Source organism: Lissotriton vulgaris, chromosome 11, assembly GCF_964263255.1.
Source record: "Lissotriton vulgaris chromosome 11, aLisVul1.2, whole genome shotgun sequence".
NCBI lineage: Eukaryota > Metazoa > Chordata > Amphibia > Caudata > Salamandridae > Lissotriton > Lissotriton vulgaris.
The window spans coordinates 483,359,577-483,380,679 of record NC_141699.1 but is presented as its reverse complement, the minus strand read 5'-3'; the positions used below and the strand labels follow the sequence as shown (position 1 = coordinate 483,380,679).

General features: G+C 43.4%; 27 non-coding genes across 27 annotated transcripts; all 27 read left to right on the top strand.

Annotated features, from left to right (window-relative positions):
• The first annotated feature begins 190 nt into the window (after positions 1-190).
• TRNAS-CGA (transfer RNA serine (anticodon CGA)) lies at positions 191-272 on the top strand. Its single transcript has one exon. It is a non-coding gene; the product is annotated as a tRNA-Ser (tRNA).
• Positions 273-1,440: 1,168 nt separating this feature from the next.
• On the top strand, positions 1,441-1,522 carry TRNAS-UGA (transfer RNA serine (anticodon UGA)). Its single transcript has one exon. It is a non-coding gene; the product is annotated as a tRNA-Ser (tRNA).
• Positions 1,523-2,065: 543 nt separating this feature from the next.
• TRNAS-CGA (transfer RNA serine (anticodon CGA)) lies at positions 2,066-2,147 on the top strand. The gene has a single exon. It is a non-coding gene; the product is annotated as a tRNA-Ser (tRNA).
• A 543-nt stretch (positions 2,148-2,690) lies between these two features.
• On the top strand, positions 2,691-2,772 carry TRNAS-CGA (transfer RNA serine (anticodon CGA)). The gene has a single exon. It is a non-coding gene; the product is annotated as a tRNA-Ser (tRNA).
• A 544-nt stretch (positions 2,773-3,316) lies between these two features.
• TRNAS-UGA (transfer RNA serine (anticodon UGA)) lies at positions 3,317-3,398 on the top strand. Its single transcript has one exon. It is a non-coding gene; the product is annotated as a tRNA-Ser (tRNA).
• A 541-nt stretch (positions 3,399-3,939) lies between these two features.
• On the top strand, positions 3,940-4,021 carry TRNAS-CGA (transfer RNA serine (anticodon CGA)). The gene has a single exon. It is a non-coding gene; the product is annotated as a tRNA-Ser (tRNA).
• Positions 4,022-4,563: 542 nt separating this feature from the next.
• Positions 4,564-4,645, top strand: TRNAS-CGA (transfer RNA serine (anticodon CGA)). The gene has a single exon. It is a non-coding gene; the product is annotated as a tRNA-Ser (tRNA).
• A 1,169-nt stretch (positions 4,646-5,814) lies between these two features.
• On the top strand, positions 5,815-5,896 carry TRNAS-UGA (transfer RNA serine (anticodon UGA)). Its single transcript has one exon. It is a non-coding gene; the product is annotated as a tRNA-Ser (tRNA).
• A 1,167-nt stretch (positions 5,897-7,063) lies between these two features.
• Positions 7,064-7,145, top strand: TRNAS-UGA (transfer RNA serine (anticodon UGA)). Its single transcript has one exon. It is a non-coding gene; the product is annotated as a tRNA-Ser (tRNA).
• A 543-nt stretch (positions 7,146-7,688) lies between these two features.
• TRNAS-CGA (transfer RNA serine (anticodon CGA)) lies at positions 7,689-7,770 on the top strand. The gene has a single exon. It is a non-coding gene; the product is annotated as a tRNA-Ser (tRNA).
• Positions 7,771-8,314: 544 nt separating this feature from the next.
• On the top strand, positions 8,315-8,396 carry TRNAS-UGA (transfer RNA serine (anticodon UGA)). The gene has a single exon. It is a non-coding gene; the product is annotated as a tRNA-Ser (tRNA).
• A 542-nt stretch (positions 8,397-8,938) lies between these two features.
• On the top strand, positions 8,939-9,020 carry TRNAS-CGA (transfer RNA serine (anticodon CGA)). Its single transcript has one exon. It is a non-coding gene; the product is annotated as a tRNA-Ser (tRNA).
• Positions 9,021-10,811: 1,791 nt separating this feature from the next.
• Positions 10,812-10,893, top strand: TRNAS-CGA (transfer RNA serine (anticodon CGA)). Its single transcript has one exon. It is a non-coding gene; the product is annotated as a tRNA-Ser (tRNA).
• Positions 10,894-11,435: 542 nt separating this feature from the next.
• Positions 11,436-11,517, top strand: TRNAS-CGA (transfer RNA serine (anticodon CGA)). Its single transcript has one exon. It is a non-coding gene; the product is annotated as a tRNA-Ser (tRNA).
• Positions 11,518-12,060: 543 nt separating this feature from the next.
• TRNAS-CGA (transfer RNA serine (anticodon CGA)) lies at positions 12,061-12,142 on the top strand. The gene has a single exon. It is a non-coding gene; the product is annotated as a tRNA-Ser (tRNA).
• A 544-nt stretch (positions 12,143-12,686) lies between these two features.
• On the top strand, positions 12,687-12,768 carry TRNAS-UGA (transfer RNA serine (anticodon UGA)). Its single transcript has one exon. It is a non-coding gene; the product is annotated as a tRNA-Ser (tRNA).
• A 542-nt stretch (positions 12,769-13,310) lies between these two features.
• TRNAS-UGA (transfer RNA serine (anticodon UGA)) lies at positions 13,311-13,392 on the top strand. The gene has a single exon. It is a non-coding gene; the product is annotated as a tRNA-Ser (tRNA).
• A 542-nt stretch (positions 13,393-13,934) lies between these two features.
• TRNAS-CGA (transfer RNA serine (anticodon CGA)) lies at positions 13,935-14,016 on the top strand. The gene has a single exon. It is a non-coding gene; the product is annotated as a tRNA-Ser (tRNA).
• Positions 14,017-14,560: 544 nt separating this feature from the next.
• TRNAS-CGA (transfer RNA serine (anticodon CGA)) lies at positions 14,561-14,642 on the top strand. Its single transcript has one exon. It is a non-coding gene; the product is annotated as a tRNA-Ser (tRNA).
• Positions 14,643-15,186: 544 nt separating this feature from the next.
• On the top strand, positions 15,187-15,268 carry TRNAS-UGA (transfer RNA serine (anticodon UGA)). The gene has a single exon. It is a non-coding gene; the product is annotated as a tRNA-Ser (tRNA).
• A 541-nt stretch (positions 15,269-15,809) lies between these two features.
• TRNAS-CGA (transfer RNA serine (anticodon CGA)) lies at positions 15,810-15,891 on the top strand. The gene has a single exon. It is a non-coding gene; the product is annotated as a tRNA-Ser (tRNA).
• Positions 15,892-16,433: 542 nt separating this feature from the next.
• Positions 16,434-16,515, top strand: TRNAS-CGA (transfer RNA serine (anticodon CGA)). Its single transcript has one exon. It is a non-coding gene; the product is annotated as a tRNA-Ser (tRNA).
• Positions 16,516-17,683: 1,168 nt separating this feature from the next.
• On the top strand, positions 17,684-17,765 carry TRNAS-UGA (transfer RNA serine (anticodon UGA)). The gene has a single exon. It is a non-coding gene; the product is annotated as a tRNA-Ser (tRNA).
• Positions 17,766-18,308: 543 nt separating this feature from the next.
• TRNAS-CGA (transfer RNA serine (anticodon CGA)) lies at positions 18,309-18,390 on the top strand. The gene has a single exon. It is a non-coding gene; the product is annotated as a tRNA-Ser (tRNA).
• A 543-nt stretch (positions 18,391-18,933) lies between these two features.
• Positions 18,934-19,015, top strand: TRNAS-UGA (transfer RNA serine (anticodon UGA)). Its single transcript has one exon. It is a non-coding gene; the product is annotated as a tRNA-Ser (tRNA).
• A 544-nt stretch (positions 19,016-19,559) lies between these two features.
• On the top strand, positions 19,560-19,641 carry TRNAS-UGA (transfer RNA serine (anticodon UGA)). Its single transcript has one exon. It is a non-coding gene; the product is annotated as a tRNA-Ser (tRNA).
• Positions 19,642-20,806: 1,165 nt separating this feature from the next.
• Positions 20,807-20,888, top strand: TRNAS-UGA (transfer RNA serine (anticodon UGA)). The gene has a single exon. It is a non-coding gene; the product is annotated as a tRNA-Ser (tRNA).
• The last annotated feature ends 215 nt before the right edge of the window (positions 20,889-21,103 follow it).

Sequence of the window (21,103 nt, the reverse complement as noted above, 5' to 3'; positions counted from 1 at the left end):
GCCCTTTCACTCACTTTGAGTGATGCATGTTGCTATTTTTATTAATTGTATGAAAGCATGCAAAATAAGTGAGGACAACAGGGCACTGCTGGTACGTGCCCCGTCCTTCCGTTACTTTATTTTTTTGGTCTCCGCCTGACATGAGCAGAGCATGGCTCGTATACGACAACAGTGACATCATACTCATGCAGCTGCGATGGCCGAGTGGTTAAGGCGTTGGACTCGAAATCCAATGGGGTTTCCCTGCGCAGGTTCGAATCCTGCTTGTAGCGTAGTGTGGTTTTGCATGAACACCATTTGGTTTAGTTAAGGAAATGTTCACTTCTCGTTACGCAATCCTCATCAAGTCACAGAGTTAAATGGCAAAAACTCAAACTAGATGTAAACATTGAAACAATTTCCACACCTAGGAAGTGTTTTAGAGAGCAGGTGGCTCGGAAGGGTTTGTAGTCTGGACCTATCCTGCCTGATCTAGACAAGTTACGAAATGAGTAATTTTTTTTTATGAAGCGTGTCTTGTTTAAGCTTTTGGACTCTTTCTGAGTACACTTAAGGGCCAGTTGCCACCGCCGTAATATATAGAAACGAGGGTAGAAATGTGCAGTGATTGATTACCGCTCATCTGTGCCCTGTCACTCATTTTGAGTGATGCATATTGCTATTTTCATTAATTGTATGAAAGTATGCGAAATAAGTGAGGACAACAGGGCACTGCTGGTAAGTGCCCCGTCCTTCCGTTACTGTATTTTTTAGGTCTCGACCTGACATGAGTAGCGCATGGCTCGTATACGACAACAATGACATCATACTCACGCAGCTGCGATGGCCGAGTGGTTAAGGCGTTGGACTTGAAATCCAATGGGGTTTCTCCGCGTAAGTTTGAATCCTGCTTGCAGCGGCATGAGATTTTGCATGAACACAATTTGGTTTAGTTAAGTAAATGTTCACTTCTCATTACGCAATCCTCATCAAGTCACAGAGTTAAACTGCAAAAACTCATACTAGATGTAAACATTGAGACAATTTCCACACTCAGGAAGTGTTTTAGAGAGCAGGTGGCTCGGAAGGGTTCGTAGTCTGGACCTGTCCTGCCTGATCTAGACAAGTCATGAAAAGAGTACTTTTTTTATGAAGCGTGTCTTGTTTAAGCTTTTGGACTCTTTCTGAGTACACTTAAGGGACCGTTGCCACCGCCGTAATATAGGGAAACGAGGATAGAAATGTGCAGTGATTGATTACCGCTCATCGGTGCCCTGTCACTCACTTTGAGTGATGCGTATTGCTATTTTTATTAATCGTATCAAAGCATGCAAAATAAGTGAGGACAACAGGGCACTGCTGGTACGTGCCCCGTCCTTCTGTTACTTTATTTTTTATGTCTCGGCCTGACGTGAGTAGTTCATGGCTCGTATACGACAACTGTGACATCATACTCACGCAGCTGCGATGGCCGAGTGGTTAAGGCGTTGGACTTGAAATCCAATGGTGTTTCCCTGCGTAGGTTCGAATCCTGCTTGTAGCGTCATGAGATTTTGCATGAACACCATTTGGTTTAGTTAAGGAAATGTTCACTTCTCGTTACGCAATCCTCATCAAGTTACAGAGTTAAATGGCAAAAACTCAAACTAGATGTAAACATTGAAACAATTTCCACACCTAGGAAGTGTTTTAGAGAGCAGGTGGCTCGGAAGGGTTTGTAGTCTGGACCTATCCTGCCTGATCTAGACAAGTTACGAAATGAGTAATTTTTTTTATGAAGCGTGTCTTGTTTAGGCTTTTGGACTCTTTCTGAGTACACTTAAGGGCCCGTTGCCACCGCCGTATTATATGGAAACGAGGGTAGAAATGTGCAGTGATTGATTACCGCTCATCTGTGCCCTGTCACTCATTTTGAGTGATGCATATTGCTATTTTTATTAATTGTATGAAAGTATGCGAAATAAGTGAGGACAATAGGGCACTGCTGGTACGTGCCCCGTCCTTCCGTTACTTTATTTTTTTGGTCTCCGCCTGACATGAGCAGAGCATTGCTCGTATACGACAACAGTGACATCATACTCATGCAGCTGCGATGGCCGAGTGGTTAAGGCGTTGGACTCGAAATCCAATGGGGTTTCCCTGCGCAGGTTCGAATCCTACTTGCAGCGTAGTATGATTTTGCATGAACACCATTTGGTTTAGTTAAGGAAATGTTCACTTCTCGTTACGCAATCCTCATCAAGTCACAGAGTTAAATGGCAAAAACTCAAACTAGATGTAAACATTAAAACAATTTCCACACCTAGGAAGTGTTTTAGAGAGCAGGTGGCTCGGAAGGGTTTGTAGTCTGGACCTATCCTGCCTGATCTAGACAAGTTACGAAATGAGTAATTTTTTTTATGAAGCGTGTCTTGTTTAGGCTTTTGGACTCTTTCTGAGTACACTTAAGGGCCAGTTGCCACCGCCGTAATATATAGAAACGAGGGTAGAAATGTGCAGTGATTGATTACCGCTCATCTGTGCCCTGTCACTCATTTTGAGTGATGCATATTGCTATTTTTATTAATTGTATGAAAGTATGCGAAATAAGTGAGGACAACAGGGCACTGCTGGTATGTGCCCCGTCCTTCCGTTACTTTATTTTTTAGGTCTCGACCTGACATGAGTAGCGCATGGCTCGTATACGACAACAGTGACATCATACTCACGCAGCTGCGATGGCCGAGTGGTTAAGGCGTTGGACTCGAAATCGAATGGGGTTTCCCTGCGCAGGTTCGAATCCTGCTTGCAGCGTAGTGTGATTTTGCATGAACACCATTTGGTTTAGTTAAGTAAATGTTTACTTCTTGTTACGCAATCCTCATCAAGTCACAGAGTTAAACGGCAAAAACTCAAACTAGATGTAAACATTGAGACAATTTCCACACCCAGGAAGTGTTTTAGAGAGCAGGTGCCTCGGAAAGGTTCGTAGTCTGGACCTGTCCTGCATGATCTAGACAAATCATGAAAAGAGTAATTATTTTTTTATGAAGCGTGTCTTGTTTAGGCTTTTGGACTCTTTCTTAGTACACTTAAGGGCCCGTTACCACCGCCGTAATATAGGGAAAAGAGGGTAGAAATGCGCAATGATTGAATAACACTCATCTGTGCCTTTTCACTCACTTTGAGTGATGCATGTTGCTATTTTTATTAATTGTATGAAAGCATGCAAAATAAGTGAGGACAACAGGGCACTGCTGGTACGTGCCCCGTCCTTCTGTTACTTTATTTTTTGGTCTCGGCCTGACATGAGCAGAGTATGGCTCGTATACGACAACAGTGACATCATACTCATGCAGCTGCGATGGCCGAGTGGTTAAGGCGTTGGACTTGAAATCCAATGGGGTTTCTCTGCGCAGGTTTGAATCCTGCTTGCAGCGTAGTGTGATTTTGCATGAACACCATTTGGTTTAGTTAAGGAAATGTTCACTTCTTGTTCGCAATCCTCATCAAGTTACAGAGTTAAACTGCAAAAACTCAAACTAGATGTAAACATTGAGACAATTTCCACACTCAGGAAGTGTTTTAGAGAGCAGGTGGCTCGGAAGGGTTCGTAGTCTGGACCTGTCCTGCCTGATCTAGACAAGTCATGAAAAGAGTACTTTTTTTTATGAAGCGTGTCTTGTTTAAGCTTTTGGACTCTTTCTGAGTACACTTAAGGGCCCGTTGCCACCGCCGTAATATAGGGAAACGAGGATAGAAATCTGCAGTGATTGATTACCGCTCATCGGTGCCCTGTCACTCACTTTGAGTGATGCGTATTGCTATTTTTATTAATTGTCTGAAAGCATGCAAAATAAGTGAGGACAACAGGGCACTGCTGGTACGTGCCCCGTCCTTCTGTTACTTTATTTTTTGGTCTCGGCCTGACATGAGCAGAGTATGGCTCGTATACGACAACAGTGACATCATACTCATGCAGCTGCGATGGCTGAGTGGTTAAGGCGTTGGACTCGAAATCCAATGGGGTTTCCCTCCGCAGGTTCGAATCCTGCTTGCAGCGTAGTGTGATTTTGCATGAACACCATTTGGTTTAGTTAAGGAAATGTTCACTTCTTGTTCGCAATCCTCATGAAGTCACAGAGTTAAATGGAAAAAACTCAAACTAGATGTAAACATTGAGACAATTTCCACACCCAGGAAGTGTTTTAGAGAGCTGGTGGCTCGGAAGGGTTTGTAGTCTGGACCTGTCCTGCCTGATCTAGACAAGTCATGAAAAGAGTACTTTTTTTTATGATGCATGTCTTGTTTAGGCTTTTGGACTCTTTCATAGTACACTTAAGGGCCTGTTACCACCGCCGTAATATAGGGAAAAGTGGGTAGAAACATGCAGTGATTGATTACCACTCATCTGTGCCCTTTCACTCACTTTGAGTGATGCATGTTGCTATTTTTATTAATTGTATGAAAGCATGCAAAATAAGCGAGGACAACAGGGCACTGCTGGTACGTGCCCCGTCCTTCCGTTACTTTATTTTTTTAGTCTCCGCCTGACATGAGCAGAGCATTGCTCGTATACGACAACAGTGACATCATACTCATGCAGCTGCGATGGCCGAGTGGTTAAGGCGTTGGACTCGAAATCCAATTGGGTTTCCCTGCGCAGGTTCGAATCCTGCTTGCACCGTAGTATGATTTTGCATGAACACCATTTGGTTTAGTTAAGGAAATGTTCACTTCTCGTTACGCAATCCTCATCAAGTCACAGAGTTAAATGGCAAAAACTCAAACTAGATGTAAACATTGAAACAATTTCCACACCTAGGAAGTGTTTTAGAGAGCAGGTGGCTCGGAAGGGTTTGTAGTCTGGACCTATCCTGCCTGATCTAGACAAGTTACGAAATGAGTAATTGTTTTTTTATGAAGCGTGTCTTGTTTAAGCTTTTGGACTCTTTCTGAGTACACTTAAGGGCCAGTTGCCACCGCCGTAATATGTAGAAACGAGGGTAGAAATGTGCAGTGATTGATTACCGCTCATCTGTGCCCTGTCACTCATTTTGAGTGATGCATATTGCTATTTTCATTAATTGTATGAAAGTATGCGAAATAAGTGAGGACAACAGGGCACTGCTGGTAAGTGCCCCGTCCTTCCGTTACTTTATTTTTTAGGTCTCGACCTGACATGAGTAGCGCATGGCTCGTATACGACAACAATGACATCATACTCACGCAGCTGCGATGGCCGAGTGGTTAAGGCGTTGGACTTGAAATCCAATGGGGTTTCTCCGCGTAAGTTTGAATCCTGCTTGCAGCGGCATGAGATTTTGCATGAACACAATTTGGTTTAGTTAAGTAAATGTTCACTTCTCATTACGCAATCCTCATCAAGTCACAGAGTTAAACTGCAAAAACTCATACTAGATGTAAACATTGAGACAATTTCCACACTCAGGAAGTGTTTTAGAGAGCAGGTGGCTCGGAAGGGTTCGTAGTCTGGACCTGTCCTGCCTGATCTAGACAAGTCATGAAAAGAGTACTTTTTTTATGAAGCGTGTCTTGTTTAAGCTTTTGGACTCTTTCCGAGTACACTTAAGGGACCGTTGCCACCGCCGTAATATAGGGAAACGAGGATAGAAATGTGCAGTGATTGATTACCGCTCATCGGTGCCCTGTCACTCACTTTGAGTGATGCGTATTGCTATTTTTATTAATTGTATCAAAGCATGCAAAATAAGTGAGGACAACAGGGCACTGCTGGTACGTGCCCCGTCCTTCTGTTACTTTATTTTTTATGTCTCGGCCTGACGTGAGTAGTTCATGGCTCGTATACGACAACTGTGACATCATACTCACGCAGCTGCGATGGCCGAGTGGTTAAGGCGTTGGACTTGAAATCCAATGGTGTTTCCCCGCGTAGGTTCGAATCCTGCTTGTAGCGTCATGAGATTTTGCATGAACACCATTTGGTTTAGTTAAGGAAATGTTCACTTCTCGTTACGCAATCCTCATCAAGTCACAGAGTTAAATGGCAAAAACTCAAACTAGATGTAAACATTGAAACAATTTCCACACCTAGGAAGTGTTTTAGAGAGCAGGTGGCTCGGAAGGGTTTGTAGTCTGGACCTATCCTGCCTGATCTAGACAAGTTACGAAATGAGTAATTTTTTTTATGAAGCGTGTCTTGTTTAGGCTTTTGGACTCTTTCTGAGTACACTTAAGGGCCCGTTGCCACCGCCGTAATATATGGAAACGAGGGTAGAAATGTGCAGTGATTGATTACCGCTCATCTGTGCCCTGTCACTCATTTTGAGTGATGCATATTGCTATTTTTATTAATTGTATGAAAGTATGCGAAATAAGTGAGGACAATAGGGCACTGCTGGTATGTGCCCCGTCCTTCCGTTACTTTATTTTTTAGGTCTCGACCTGACATGAGTAGCGCATGGCTCGTATACGACAACAGTGACATTATACTCACGCAGCTGCGATGACCGAGTGGTTAAGGCGTTGGACTTGAAATCCAATGGGGTTTCCCCACGTAGGTTCGAATCCTGCTTGCAGCGGCATGAGATTTTGCATGAACACCATTTGGTTAAGTTAAGTAAATGTTCACTTCTCATTACGCAATCCTCATCAAGTCACAGAGTTAAACTGCAAAAACTCAAACTAGATGTAAACATTGAGACAATTTCCACACCCAGGAAGTGTTTTAGAGAGCAGGTGGCTCGGAAGGGTTCGTAGTCTGGACCTGTCCTGCCTGATCTAGACAAGTCATGAAAAGAGTACTTTTTTTATGAAGCGTGTCTTGTTTAAGCTTTTGGAGTCTTTCTGAGTACACTTAAGGGACCGTTGCCACCGCCGTTATATAGGGAAACGAGGATAGAAATGTGCAGTGATTGATTACCGCTCATCGGTGCCCTGTCACTCACTTTGAGTGATGCGTATTGCTATTTTTATTAATTGCATGAAAGCATGCAAAATAAGTGAGGACAACAGGGCACTGCTGGTACGTGCCCCGTCCTTCTGTTACTTTATTTTTTATGTCTCGGCCTGACGTGAGTAGTGCATGGCTCGTATACGACAACTGTGACATCATACTCAAGTAGCTGCGATGGCCGAGTGGTTAAGGCGTTGGACTTGAAATCCAATGGGGTCTCCCCGCGTAGGTTCGAATCCTGCTTGCAGCGTCATGAGATTTTGCATGAACACCATTTGGTTTAGTTAAGTAAATGTTTACTTCTTGTTACGCAATCCTCATCAAGTCACAGAGTTAAACGGCAAAAACTCAAACTAGATGTAAACATTGAAACAATTTCCACACCTAGGAAGTGTTTTAGAGAGCAGGTGGCTCGGAAGGGTTTGTAGTCTGGACCTATCCTGCCTGATCTAGACAAGTTACGAAATGAGTAATTTTTTTTATGAAGCGTGTCTTGTTTAGGCTTTTGGACTCTTTCTGAGTACACTTAAGGGCCAGTTGCCACCGCCGTAATATATAGAAACAAGGGTAGAAATGTGCAGTGATTGATTACCGCTCATCTGTGCCCTGTCACTCATTTTGAGTGATGCATATTGCTATTTTTATTAATTGTATGAAAGTATGCGAAATAAGTGAGGACAACAGGGCACTGCTGGTATGTGCCCCGTCCTTCCGTTACTTTATTTTTTAGGTCTCGACCTGACATGAGTAGCGCATGGCTCGTATACGACAACAGTGACATCATACTCACGCAGCTGCGATGGCCGAGTGGTTAAGGCGTTGGACTCGAAATCCAATGGGGTTTCCCTGCGCAGGTTCGAATCCTGCTTGCAGCGTAGTGTGATTTTGCATGAACAGCATTTGGTTTAGTTAAGTAAATGTTTACTTCTTGTTACGCAATCCTCATCAAGTCAAAGAGTTAAACGGCAAAAACTCAAACTAGATGTAAACATTGAGACAATTTCCACACCCAGGAAGTGTTTTAGAGAGCAGGTGCCTCGGAAGGGTTCGTAGTCTGGACCTGTCCTGCATGATCTAGACAAATCATGAAAAGAGTAATTATTTTTTTATGAAGCGTGTCTTGTTTAGGCTTTTGGACTCTTTCTTAGTACACTTAAGGGCCCGTTACCACCGCCGTAATATAGGGAAAAGAGGGTAGAAATGCGCAATGATTGATTACCACTCATCTGTGCCTTTTCACTCACTTTGAGTGATGCATGTTGCTATTTTTATTAATTGTATGAAAGCATGCAAAATAAGTGAGGACAACAGGGCACTGCTGGTACGTGCCCCGTCCTTCTGTTACTTTATTTTTTGGTCTCGGCCTGACATGAGCAGAGTATGGCTCGTATACGACAACAGTGACATCATACTCATGCAGCTGCGATGGCCGAGTGGTTAAGGCATTGGACTTGAAATCCAATGGGGTTTCCCTGCGCAGGTTCGAATCCTGCTTGCAGCGTAGTGTGATTTTGCATGAACACCATTTGGTTTAATTAAGGAAATGTTCACTTCTTGTTCGCAATCCTCATCAAGTTACAGAGTTAAATGGAAAAAACTCAAACTAGATGTAAACATTGAGACAATTTCCACACCCAGGAAGTGTTTTAGAGAGCTGGTGGCTCAGAAGGGTTTGTAGTCTGGACCTGTCCTGCCTGATCTAGACAAGTCATGAAAAGAGTACTTTTTTTTATGATGCATGTCTTGTTTAGGCTTTTGGACTCTTTCTTAGTACACTTAAGGGCCTGTTACCACCGCCGTAATATAGGGAAAAGTGGGTAGAAACATGCAGTGATTGATTACCACTCATCTGTGCCCTTTCACTCACTTTGAGTGATGCATGTTGCTATTTTTATTAATTGTATGAAAGCATGCAAAATAATGAAGGACAACAGGGCACTGCTGGTACGTGCCCCGTCCTTCCGTTACTTTATTTTTTTGGTCTCCGCCTGACATGAGCAGAGCATGGCTCGTATACGACAACAGTGACATCATACTCATGCAGCTGCGATGGCCGAGTGGTTAAGGCGTTGGACTCGAAATCCAATGGGGTTTCCCTGCGCAGGTTCGAATCCTGCTTGCAGCCTAGTGTGATTTTGCATGAACACCATTTGGTTTAGTTAAGGAAATGTTCACTTCTCGTTACGCAATCCTCATCAAGTCACAGAGTTAAATGGCAAAAACTCAAACTAGATGTAAACATTGAAACAATTTCCACACCTAGGAAGTGTTTTAGAGAGCAGGTGGCTCGGAAGGGTTTGTAGTCTGGACCTATCCTGCCTGATCTAGACAAGTTACGAAATGAGTAATTTTTTTATGAAGCGTGTCTTGTTTAGGCTTTTGGACTCTTTCTGAGTACACTTAAGGGCCCGTTGCCACCGCCGTAATATATGGAAACGAGGGTAGAATTGTACAGTGATTGATTACCGCTCATCTGTGCCCTGTCACTCATTTTGAGTGATGCATATTGCTATTTTTATTAATTGTATGAAAGTATGCGAAATAAGTGAGGACAACAGGGCACTGCTGGTATGTGCCCCGTCCTTCCGTTACTTTATTTTTTAGGTCTCGACCTGACATGAGTAGCGCATGGCTCGTATACGACAACAGTGACATCATACTCACGCAGCTGCGATGGCCGAGTGGTTAAGGCGTTGGACTTGAAATTCAATGGGGTTTCCCTGCGTAGTTTTGAATCCTGCTTGCAGCGGCATGAGATTTTGCATGAACACCATTTGGTTTAGTTAAGTAAATGTTCACTTCTCATTACGCAATCCTCATCAAGTCACAGAGTTAAACTGCAAAAACTCATACTAGATGTAAACATTGAGACAATTTCCACACTCAGGAAGTGTTTTAGAGAGCAGGTGGCTCGGAAGGGTTCGTAGTCTGGACCTGTCCTGCCTGATCTAGACAAGTCATGAAAAGAGTACTTTTTTTATGAAGCGTGTCTTGTTTAAGCTTTTGGACTCTTTCTGAGTACACTTAAGGGCCCGTTGCCACCGCCGTAATATAGGGAAACGAGGATAGAAATGTGCAGTGATTGATTACCGCTCATCGGTGCCCTGTCACTCACTTTGAGTGATGCGTATTGCTATTTTTATTAATTGTATCAAAGCATGCAAAATAAGTGAGGACAACAGGGCACTGCTGGTACGTGCCCCGTCCTTCTGTTACTTTATTTTTTATGTCTCGGCCTGACGTGAGTAGTTCATGGCTCGTATACGACAACTGTGACATCATACTCATTCAGCTGCGATGGCCGAGTGGTTAAGGCGTTGGCCTTGAAATCCAATGGTGTTTCCCCGCGTAGGTTCGAATCCTGCTTGTAGCGTCATGAAATTTTGCATGAACACCATTTGGTTTAGTTAAGGAAATGTTCACTTCTCGTTACGCAATCCTCATCAAGTCACAGAGTTAAATGGCAAAAACTCAAACTAGATGTAAACATTGAAACAATTTCCACACCTAGGAAGTGTTTTAGAGAGCAGGTGGCTCGGAAGGGTTTGTAGTCTGGACCTGTCCTGCCTGATCTAGACAAGTCATGAAAAGAGTACTTTTTTTTATGATGCATGTCTTGTTTAGGCTTTTGGACTCTTTCATAGTACACTTAAGGGCCTGTTACCACCGCCGTAATATAGGGAAAAGTGGGTAGAAACATGCAGTGATTGATTACCACTCATCTGTGCCCTTTCACTCACTTTGAGTGATGCATGTTGCTATTTTTATTAATTGTATGAAAGCATGCAAAATAAGCGAGGACAACAGGGCACTGCTGGTACGTGCCCCGTCCTTCCGTTACTTTATTTTTTTGGTCTCCGCCTGACATGAGCAGAGCATTGCTCGTATACGACAACAGTGACATCATACTCATGCAGCTGCGATGGCCGAGTGGTTAAGGCGTTGGACTCGAAATCCAATGGGGTTTCCCTGCGCAGGTTCGAATCCTGCTTGCAGCGTAGTGTTATTTTGCATGAACACCATTTGGTTTAGTTAAGGAAATGTTCACTTCTTGTTCGCAATCCTCATCAAGTCACAGAGTTAAATGGAAAAAACTCAAACTAGATGTAAACATTGAGACAATTTCCACACCCAGGAAGTGTTTTAGAGAGCTGGTGGCTCGGAAGGGTTTGTAGTCTGGACCTGTCCTGCCTGATCTAGACAAGTCATGAAAAGAGTACTTTTTTTTATGATGCATGTCTTGTTTAGGCTTTTGGACTCTTTCATAGTACACTTAAGGGCCTGTTACCACCGCCGTAATATAGGGAAAAGTGGGTAGAAACATGCAGTGATTGATTACCACTCATCTGTGCCCTTTCACTCACTTTGAGTGATGCATGTTGCTATTTTTATTAATTGTATGAAAGCATGCAAAATAAGCGAGGACAACAGGGCACTGCTGGTACGTGCCCCGTCCTTCCGTTACTTTATTTTTTTGGTCTCCGCCTGACATGAGCAGAGCATTGCTCGTATACGACAACAGTGACATCATACTCATGCAGCTGCGATGGCCGAGTGGTTAAGGCGTTGGACTCGAAATCCAATGGGGATTCCCTGCGCAGGTTCGAATCCTACTTGCAGCGTAGTATGATTTTGCATGAACACCATTTGGTTTAGTTAAGGAAATGTTCACTTCTCGTTACGCAATCCTCATCAAGTCACAGAGTTAAATGGCAAAAACTCAAACTAGATGTAAACATTAAAACAATTTCCACACCTAGGAAGTGTTTTAGAGAGCAGGTGGCTCGGAAGGGTTTGTAGTCTGGACCTATCCTGCCTGATCTAGACAAGTTACGAAATGAGTAATTTTTTTTATGAAGCGTGTCTTGTTTAGGCTTTTGGACTCTTTCTGAGTACACTTAAGGGCCAGTTGCCACCGCCGTAATATATAGAAACGAGGGTAGAAATGTGCAGTGATTGATTACCGCTCATCTGTGCCCTGTCACTCATTTTGAGTGATGCATATTGCTATTTTTATTAATTGTATGAAAGTATGCGAAATAAGTGAGGACAACAGGGCACTGCTGGTATGTGCCCCGTCCTTCCGTTACTTTATTTTTTAGGTCTCGACCTGACATGAGTAGCGCATGGCTCGTATACGACAACAGTGACATCATACTCACGCAGCTGCGATGGCCGAGTGGTTAAGGCGTTGGACTCGAAATCCAATGGGGTTTCCCTGCGCAGGTTCGAATCCTGCTTGCAGCGTAGTGTGATTTTGCATGAACACCATTTGGTTTAGTTAAGTAAATGTTTACTTCTTGTTACGCAATCCTCATCAAGTCACAGAGTTAAACGGCAAAAACTCAAACTAGATGTAAACATTGAGACAATTTCCACACCCAGGAAGTGTTTTAGAGAGCAGGTGCCTCGGAAGGGTTCGTAGTCTGGACCTGTCCTGCATGATCTAGACAAATCATGAAAAGAGTAATTATTTTTTTATGAAGCGTGTCTTGTTTAGGCTTTTGGACTCTTTCTTAGTACACTTAAGGGCCCGTTACCACCGCCGTAATATAGGGAAAAGAGGGTAGAAATGCGCAATGATTGAATAACACTCATCTGTGCCTTTTCACTCACTTTGAGTGATGCATGTTGCTATTTTTATTAATTGTATGAAAGCATGCAAAATAAGTGAGGACAACAGGGCACTGCTGGTACGTGCCCCGTCCTTCTGTTACTTTATTTTTTGGTCTCGGCCTGACATGAGCAGAGTATGGCTCGTATACGACAACAGTGACATCATACTCATGCAGCTGCGATGGCCGAGTGGTTAAGGCGTTGGACTTGAAATCCAATGGGGTTTCCCCACGTAGGTTCGAATCCTGCTTGCAGCGGCATGAGATTTTGCATGAACACCATTTGGTTAAGTTAAGTAAATGTTCACTTCTCATTACGCAATCCTCATCAAGTCACAGAGTTAAACTGCAAAAACTCAAACTAGATGTAAACATTGAGACAATTTCCACACTCAGGAAGTGTTTTAGAGAGCAGGTGGCTCGGAAGGGTTCGTAGTCTGGACCTGTCCTGCCTGATCTAGACAAGTCATGAAAAGAGTGCTTTTTTTTATGAAGCGTGTCTTGTTTAAGCTTTTGGACTCTTTCTGAGTACACTTAAGGGCCAGTTGCCACCGCCGTAATATAGGGAAACGAGGATAGAAATCTGCATTGATTGATTACCGCTCATCGGTGCCCTGTCACTCACTTTGAGTGATGCGTATTGCTATTTTTATTAATTGTCTGAAAGCATGCAAAATAAGTGAGGACAACAGGGCACTGCTGGTACGTGCCCCGTCCTTCTGTTACTTTATTTTTTGGTCTCGGCCTGACATGAGCAGAGTATGGCTCGTATACGACAACAGTGACATCATACTCATGCAGCTGCGATGGCCGAGTGGTTAAGGCGTTGGACTTGAAATCCAATGGGGTTTCCCTGCGCAGGTTCGAATCCTGCTTGCAGCGTAGTGTTATTTTGCATGAACACCATTTGGTTTAGTTAAGGAAATGTTCACTTCTTGTTCGCAATCCTCATCAAGTCACAGAGTTAAATGGAAAAAACTCAAACTAGATGTAAACATTGAGACAATTTCCACACCCAGGAAGTGTTTTAGAGAGCTGGTGGCTCGGAAGGGTTTGTAGTCTGGACCTGTCCTGCCTGATCTAGACAAGTCATGAAAAGAGTACTTTTTTTTATGATGCATGTCTTGTTTAGGCTTTTGGACTCTTTCATAGTACACTTAAGGGCCTGTTACCACCGCCGTAATATAGGGAAAAGTGGGTAGAAACATGCAGTGATTGATTACCACTCATCTGTGCCCTTTCACTCACTTTGAGTGATGCATGTTGCTATTTTTATTAATTGTATGAAAGCATGCAAAATAAGCGAGGACAACAGGGCACTGCTGGTACGTGCCCCGTCCTTCCGTTACTTTATTTTTTTGGTCTCCGCCTGACATGAGCAGAGCATTGCTCGTATACGACAACAGTGACATCATACTCATGCAGCTGCGATGGCCGAGTGGTTAAGGCGTTGGACTCGAAATCCAATGGGGTTTCCCTGCGCAGGTTCGAATCCTACTTGCAGCGTAGTATGATTTTGCATGAACACCATTTGGTTTAGTTAAGGAAATGTTCACTTCTCGTTACGCAATCCTCATCAAGTCACAGAGTTAAATGGCAAAAACTCAAACTAGATGTAAACATTAAAACAATTTCCACACCTAGGAAGTGTTTTAGAGAGCAGGTGGCTCGGAAGGGTTTGTAGTCTGGACCTATCCTGCCTGATCTAGACAAGTTACGAAATGAGTAATTTTTTTTATGAAAGCGTGTCTTGTTTAGGCTTTTGGACTCTTTCTGAGTACACTTAAGGGCCAGTTGCCACCGCCGTAATATATAGAAACGAGGGTAGAAATGTGCAGTGATTGATTACCGCTCATCTGTGCCCTGTCACTCATTTTGAGTGATGCATATTGCTATTTTTATTAATTGTATGAAAGTATGCGAAATAAGTGAGGACAACAGGGCACTGCTGGTATGTGCCCCGTCCTTCCGTTACTTTATTTTTTAGGTCTCGACCTGACATGAGTAGCGCATGGCTCGTATACGACAACAGTGACATCATACTCACGCAGCTGCGATGGCCGAGTGGTTAAGGCGTTGGACTCGAAATCCAATGGGGTTTCCCTGCGCAGGTTCGAATCCTGCTTGCAGCGTAGTGTGATTTTGCATGAACACCATTTGGTTTAGTTAAGTAAATGTTTACTTCTTGTTACGCAATCCTCATCAAGTCACAGAGTTAAACGGCAAAAACTCAAACTAGATGTAAACATTGAGACAATTTCCACACCCAGGAAGTGTTTTAGAGAGCAGGTGCCTCGGAAGGGTTCGTAGTCTGGACCTGTCCTGCATGATCTAGACAAATCATGAAAAGAGTAATTATTTTTTTATGAAGCGTGTCTTGTTTAGGCTTTTGGACTCTTTCTTAGTACACTTAAGGGCCCGTTACCACCGCCGTAATATAGGGAAAAGAGGGTAGAAATGCGCAATGATTGAATAACACTCATCTGTGCCTTTTCACTCACTTTGAGTGATGCATGTTGCTATTTTTATTAATTGTATGAAAGCATGCAAAATAAGTGAGGACAACAGGGCACTGCTGGTACGTGCCCCGTCCTTCTGTTACTTTATTTTTTGGTCTCGGCCTGACATGAGCAGAGTATGGCTCGTATACGACAACAGTGACATCATACTCATGCAGCTGCGATGGCCGAGTGGTTAAGGCGTTGGACTTGAAATCCAATGGGGTTTCTCTGCGCAGGTTTGAATCCTGCTTGCAGCGTAGTGTGATTTTGCATGAACACCATTTGGTTTAGTTAAGGAAATGTTCACTTCTTGTTCGCAATCCTCATCAAGTTACAGAGTTAAACTGCAAAAACTCAAACTAGATGTAAACATTGAGACAATTTCCACACTCAGGAAGTGTTTTAGAGAGCAGGTGGCTCGGAAGGGTTCGTAGTCTGGACCTGTCCTGCCTGATCTAGACAAGTCATGAAAAGAGTACTTTTTTTTATGAAGCGTGTCTTGTTTAAGCTTTTGGACTCTTTCTGAGTACACTTAAGGGCCCGTTGCCACCGCCGTAATATAGGGAAACGAGGATAGAAATCTGCAGTGATTGATTACCGCTCATCGGTGCCCTGTCACTCACTTTGAGTGATGCGTATTGCTATTTTTATTAATTGTCTGAAAGCATGCAAAATAAGTGAGGACAACAGGGCACTGCTGGTACGTGCCCCGTCCTTCTGTTACTTTATTTTTTGGTCTCGGCCTGACATGAGCAGAGTATGGCTCGTATACGACAACAGTGACATCATACTCATGCAGCTGCGATGGCCGAGTGGTTAAGGCGTTGGACTCGAAATCCAATGGGGTTTCCCTGCGCAGGTTCGAATCCTGCTTGCAGCGTAGTGTGATTTTGCATGAACACCATTTGGTTTAGTTAAGGAAATGTTCACTTCTTGTTCGCAATCCTCATCAAGTCACAGAGTTAAATGGAAAAAACTCAAACTAGATGTAAACATTGAGACAATTTCCACACCCAGGAAGTGTTTTAGAGAGCTGGTGGCTCGGAAGGGTTTGTAGTCTGGACCTGTCCTGCCTGATCTAGACAAGTCATGAAAAGAGTACTTTTTTTTATGATGCATGTCTTGTTTAGGCTTTTGGACTCTTTCATAGTACACTTAAGGGCCTGTTACCACCGCCGTAATATAGGGAAAAGTGGGTAGAAACATGCAGTGATTGATTACCACTCATCTGTGCCCTTTCACTCACTTTGAGTGATGCATGTTGCTATTTTTATTAATTGTATGAAAGCATGCAAAATAAGCGAGGACAACAGGGCACTGCTGGTACGTGCCCCGTCCTTCCGTTACTTTATTTTTTTGGTCTCCGCCTGACATGAGCAGAGCATTGCTCGTATACGACAACAGTGACATCATACTCATGCAGCTGCGATGGCCGAGTGGTTAAGGCGTTGGACTCGAAATCCAATGGGGTTTCCCTGCGCAGGTTCGAATCCTGCTTGCACCGTAGTATGATTTTGCATGAACACCATTTGGTTTAGTTAAGGAAATGTTCACTTCTCGTTACGCAATCCTCATCAAGTCACAGAGTTAAATGGCAAAAACTCAAACTAGATGTAAACATTGAAACAATTTCCACACCTAGGAAGTGTTTTAGAGAGCAGGTGGCTCGGAAGGGTTTGTAGTCTGGACCTATCCTGCCTGATCTAGACAAGTTACGAAATGAGTAATTTTTTTTTATGAAGCGTGTCTTGTTTAAGCTTTTGGACTCTTTCTGAGTACACTTAAGGGCCAGTTGCCACCGCCGTAATATATAGAAACGAGGGTAGAAATGTGCAGTGATTGATTACCGCTCATCTGTGCCCTGTCACTCATTTTGAGTGATGCATATTGCTATTTTCATTAATTGTATGAAAGTATGCGAAATAAGTGAGGACAACAGGGCACTGCTGGTAAGTGCCCCGTCCTTCCGTTACTTTATTTTTTAGGTCTCGACCTGACATGAGTAGCGCATGGCTCGTATACGACAACAATGACATCATACTCACGCAGCTGCGATGGCCGAGTGGTTAAGGCGTTGGACTTGAAATCCAATGGGGTTTCTCCGCGTAAGTTTGAATCCTGCTTGCAGCGGCATGAGATTTTGCATGAACACAATTTGGTTTAGTTAAGTAAATGTTCACTTCTCATTACGCAATCCTCATCAAGTCACAGAGTTAAACTGCAAAAACTCATACTAGATGTAAACATTGAGACAATTTCCACACTCAGGAAGTGTTTTAGAGAGCAGGTGGCTCGGAAGGGTTCGTAGTCTGAACCTGTCCTGCCTGATCTAGACAAGTCATGAAAAGAGTACTTTTTTTATGAAGCGTGTCTTGTTTAAGCTTTTGGACTCTTTCTGAGTACACTTAAGGGACCGTTGCCACCGCCGTAATATAGGGAAACGAGGATAGAAATGTGCAGTGATTGATTACCGCTCATCGGTGCCCTGTCACTCACTTTGAGTGATGCGTATTGCTATTTTTATTAATTGTATCAAAGCATGCAAAATAAGTGAGGACAACAGGGCACTGCTGGTACGTGCCCCGTCCTTCTGTTACTTTATTTTTTATGTCTCGGCCTGACGTGAGTAGTTCATGGCTCGTATACGACAACTGTGACATCATACTCACGCAGCTGCGATGGCCGAGTGGTTAAGGCGTTGGACTTGAAATCCAATGGTGTTTCCCTGCGTAGGTTCGAATCCTGCTTGTAGCGTCATGAGATTTTGCATGAACACCATTTGGTTTAGTTAAGGAAATGTTCACTTCTCGTTACGCAATCCTCATCAAGTCACAGAGTTAAATGGCAAAAACTCAAACTAGATGTAAACATTGAAACAATTTCCACACCTAGGAAGTGTTTTAGAGAGCAGGTGGCTCGGAAGGGTTTGTAGTCTGGACCTATCCTGCCTGATCTAGACAAGTTACGAAATGAGTAATTTTTTTTATGAAGCGTGTCTTGTTTAGGCTTTTGGACTCTTTCTGAGTACACTTAAGGGCCCGTTGCCACCGCCGTAATATATGGAAACGAGGGTAGAAATGTGCAGTGATTGATTACCGCTCATCTGTGCCCTGTCACTCATTTTGAGTGATGCATATTGCTATTTTTATTAATTGTATGAAAGTATGCGAAATAAGTGAGGACAATAGGGCACTGCTGGTACGTGCCCCGTCCTTCCGTTACTTTATTTTTTTGGTCTCCGCCTGACATGAGCAGAGCATTGCTCGTATACGACAACAGTGACATCATACTCATGCAGCTGCGATGGCCGAGTGGTTAAGGCGTTGGACTCGAAATCCAATGGGGTTTCCCTGCGCAGGTTCGAATCCTACTTGCAGCGTAGTATGATTTTGCATGAACACCATTTGGTTTAGTTAAGGAAATGTTCACTTCTCGTTACGCAATCCTCATCAAGTCACAGAGTTAAATGGCAAAAACTCAAACTAGATGTAAACATTAAAACAATTTCCACACCTAGGAAGTGTTTTAGAGAGCAGGTGGCTCGGAAGGGTTTGTAGTCTGGACCTATCCTGCCTGATCTAGACAAGTTACGAAATTAGTAATTTTTTTTATGAAGCGTGTCTTGTTTAGGCTTTTGGACTCTTTCTGAGTACACTTAAGGGCCAGTTGCCACCGCCGTAATATATAGAAACGAGGGTAGAAATGTGCAGTGATTGATTACCGCTCATCTGTGCCCTGTCACTCATTTTGAGTGATGCATATTGCTATTTTTATTAATTGTATGAAAGTATGCGAAATAAGTGAGGACAACAGGGCACTGCTGGTATGTGCCCCGTCCTTCCGTTACTTTATTTTTTAGGTCTCGACCTGACATGAGTAGCGCATGGCTCGTATACGACAACAGTGACATCATACTCACGCAGCTGCGATGGCCGAGTGGTTAAGGCGTTGGACTTGAAATCCAATGGGGTTTCCCTGCGCAGGTTCGAATCCTGCTTGCAGCGTAGTGTGATTTTGCATGAACACCATTTGGTTTAGTTAAGTAAATGTTTACTTCTTGTTACGCAATCCTCATCAAGTCACAGAGTTAAACGGCAAAAACTCAAACTAGATGTAAACATTGAGACAATTTCCACACCCAGGAAGTGTTTTAGAGAGCAGGTGCCTCGGAAGGGTTCGTAGTCTGGACCTGTCCTGCATGATCTAGACAAATCATGAAAAGAGTAATTATTTTTTTAGGAAGCGTGTCTTGTTTAGGCTTTTGGACTCTTTCTTAGTACACTTAAGGGCCCGTTACCACCGCCGTAATATAGGGAAAAGAGGGTAGAAATGCGCAATGATTGAATAACACTCATCTGTGCCTTTTCACTCACTTTGAGTGATGCATGTTGCTATTTTTATTAATTGTATGAAAGCATGCAAAATAAGTGAGGACAACAGGGCACTGCTGGTACGTGCCCCGTCCTTCTGTTACTTTATTTTTTGGTCTCGGCCTGACATGAGCAGAGTATGGCTCGTATACGACAACAGTGACATCATACTCATGCAGCTGCGATGGCCGAGTGGTTAAGGCGTTGGACTTGAAATCCAATGGGGTTTCTCTGCGCAGGTTTGAATCCTGCTTGCAGCGTAGTGTGATTTTGCATGAACACCATTTGGTTTAGTTAAGGAAATGTTCACTTCTTGTTCGCAATCCTCATCAAGTTACAGAGTTAAACTGCAAAAACTCAAACTAGATGTAAACATTGAGACAATTTCCACACTCAGGAAGTGTTTTAGAGAGCAGGTGGCTCGGAAGGGTTCGTAGCCTGGACCTGTCCTGCCTGATCTAGACAAGTCATGAAAAGAGTACTTTTTTATGAAGCGTGTCTTGTTTAAGCTTTTGGACTCTTTCTGAGTACACTTAAGGGCCCGTTGCCACCGCCGTAATATAGGGAAACGAGGATAGAAATGTGCAGTGATTGATTACCGCTCATCGGTGCCCTGTCACTCACTTTGAGTGATGCGTATTGCTATTTTTATTAATTGTATCAAAGCATGCAAAATAAGTGAGGACAACAGGGCACTGCTGGTACGTGCCCCGTCCTTCTGTTACTTTATTTTTTATGTCTCGGCCTGACGTGAGTAGTGCATGGCTCGTATACGACAACTGTGACATCATACTCACGCAGCTGCGATGGCCGAGTGGTTAAGGCGTAGGACTTGAAATCCAATGGGGTTTCCCCGCGTAGGTTCAAATCCTGCTTGTAGCGTCATGAGATTTTGCATGAACACCATTTGGTTTAGTTAAGGAAATGTTCACTTCTCTTTACGCAATCCTCATCAAGTCACAGAGTTAAATGGCAAAAACTCAAACTAGATGTAAACATTGAAACAATTTCCACACCTAGGAAGTGTTTTAGAGAGCAGGTGGCTCGGAAGGGTTTGTAGTCTGGACCTATCCTGCCTGATCTAGACAAGTTACGAAATGAGTAATTTTTTATATGAAGCGTGTCTTGTTTAGGCTTTTGGACTCTTTCTGAGTACACTTAAGGGCCCGTTGCCACCACCGTAATATATGGAAACGAGGGTAGAAATGTGCAGTGATTGATTACCGCTCATCTGTGCCCTGTCACTCATTTTAAGTGATGCATATTGCTATTTTTATTAATTGTATGAAAGTATGCGAAATAAGTGAGGACAATAGGGCACTGCTGGTATGTGCCCCGTCCTTCCGTTACTTTATTTTTTAGGTCTCGACCTGACATGAGTAGCGCATGGCTCGTATACGACAACAGTGACCTCATACTCACGCAGCTGCGATGGCCGAGTGGTTAAGGCGTTGGACTTGAAATCCAATGGGGTTTCCCCACGTAGGTTCGAATCCTGCTTGCAGCGGCATGAGATTTTGCATGAACACCATTTGGTTAAGTTAAGTAAATGTTCACTTCTCATTACGCAATCCTCATCAAGTCACAGAGTTAAACTGCAAAAACTCAAACTAGATGTAAACATTGAGACAATTTCCACACTCAGGAAGTGTTTTAGAGAGCAGGTGGCTCGGAAGGGTTCGTAGTCTGGACCTGTCCTGCCTGATCTAGACAAGTCATGAA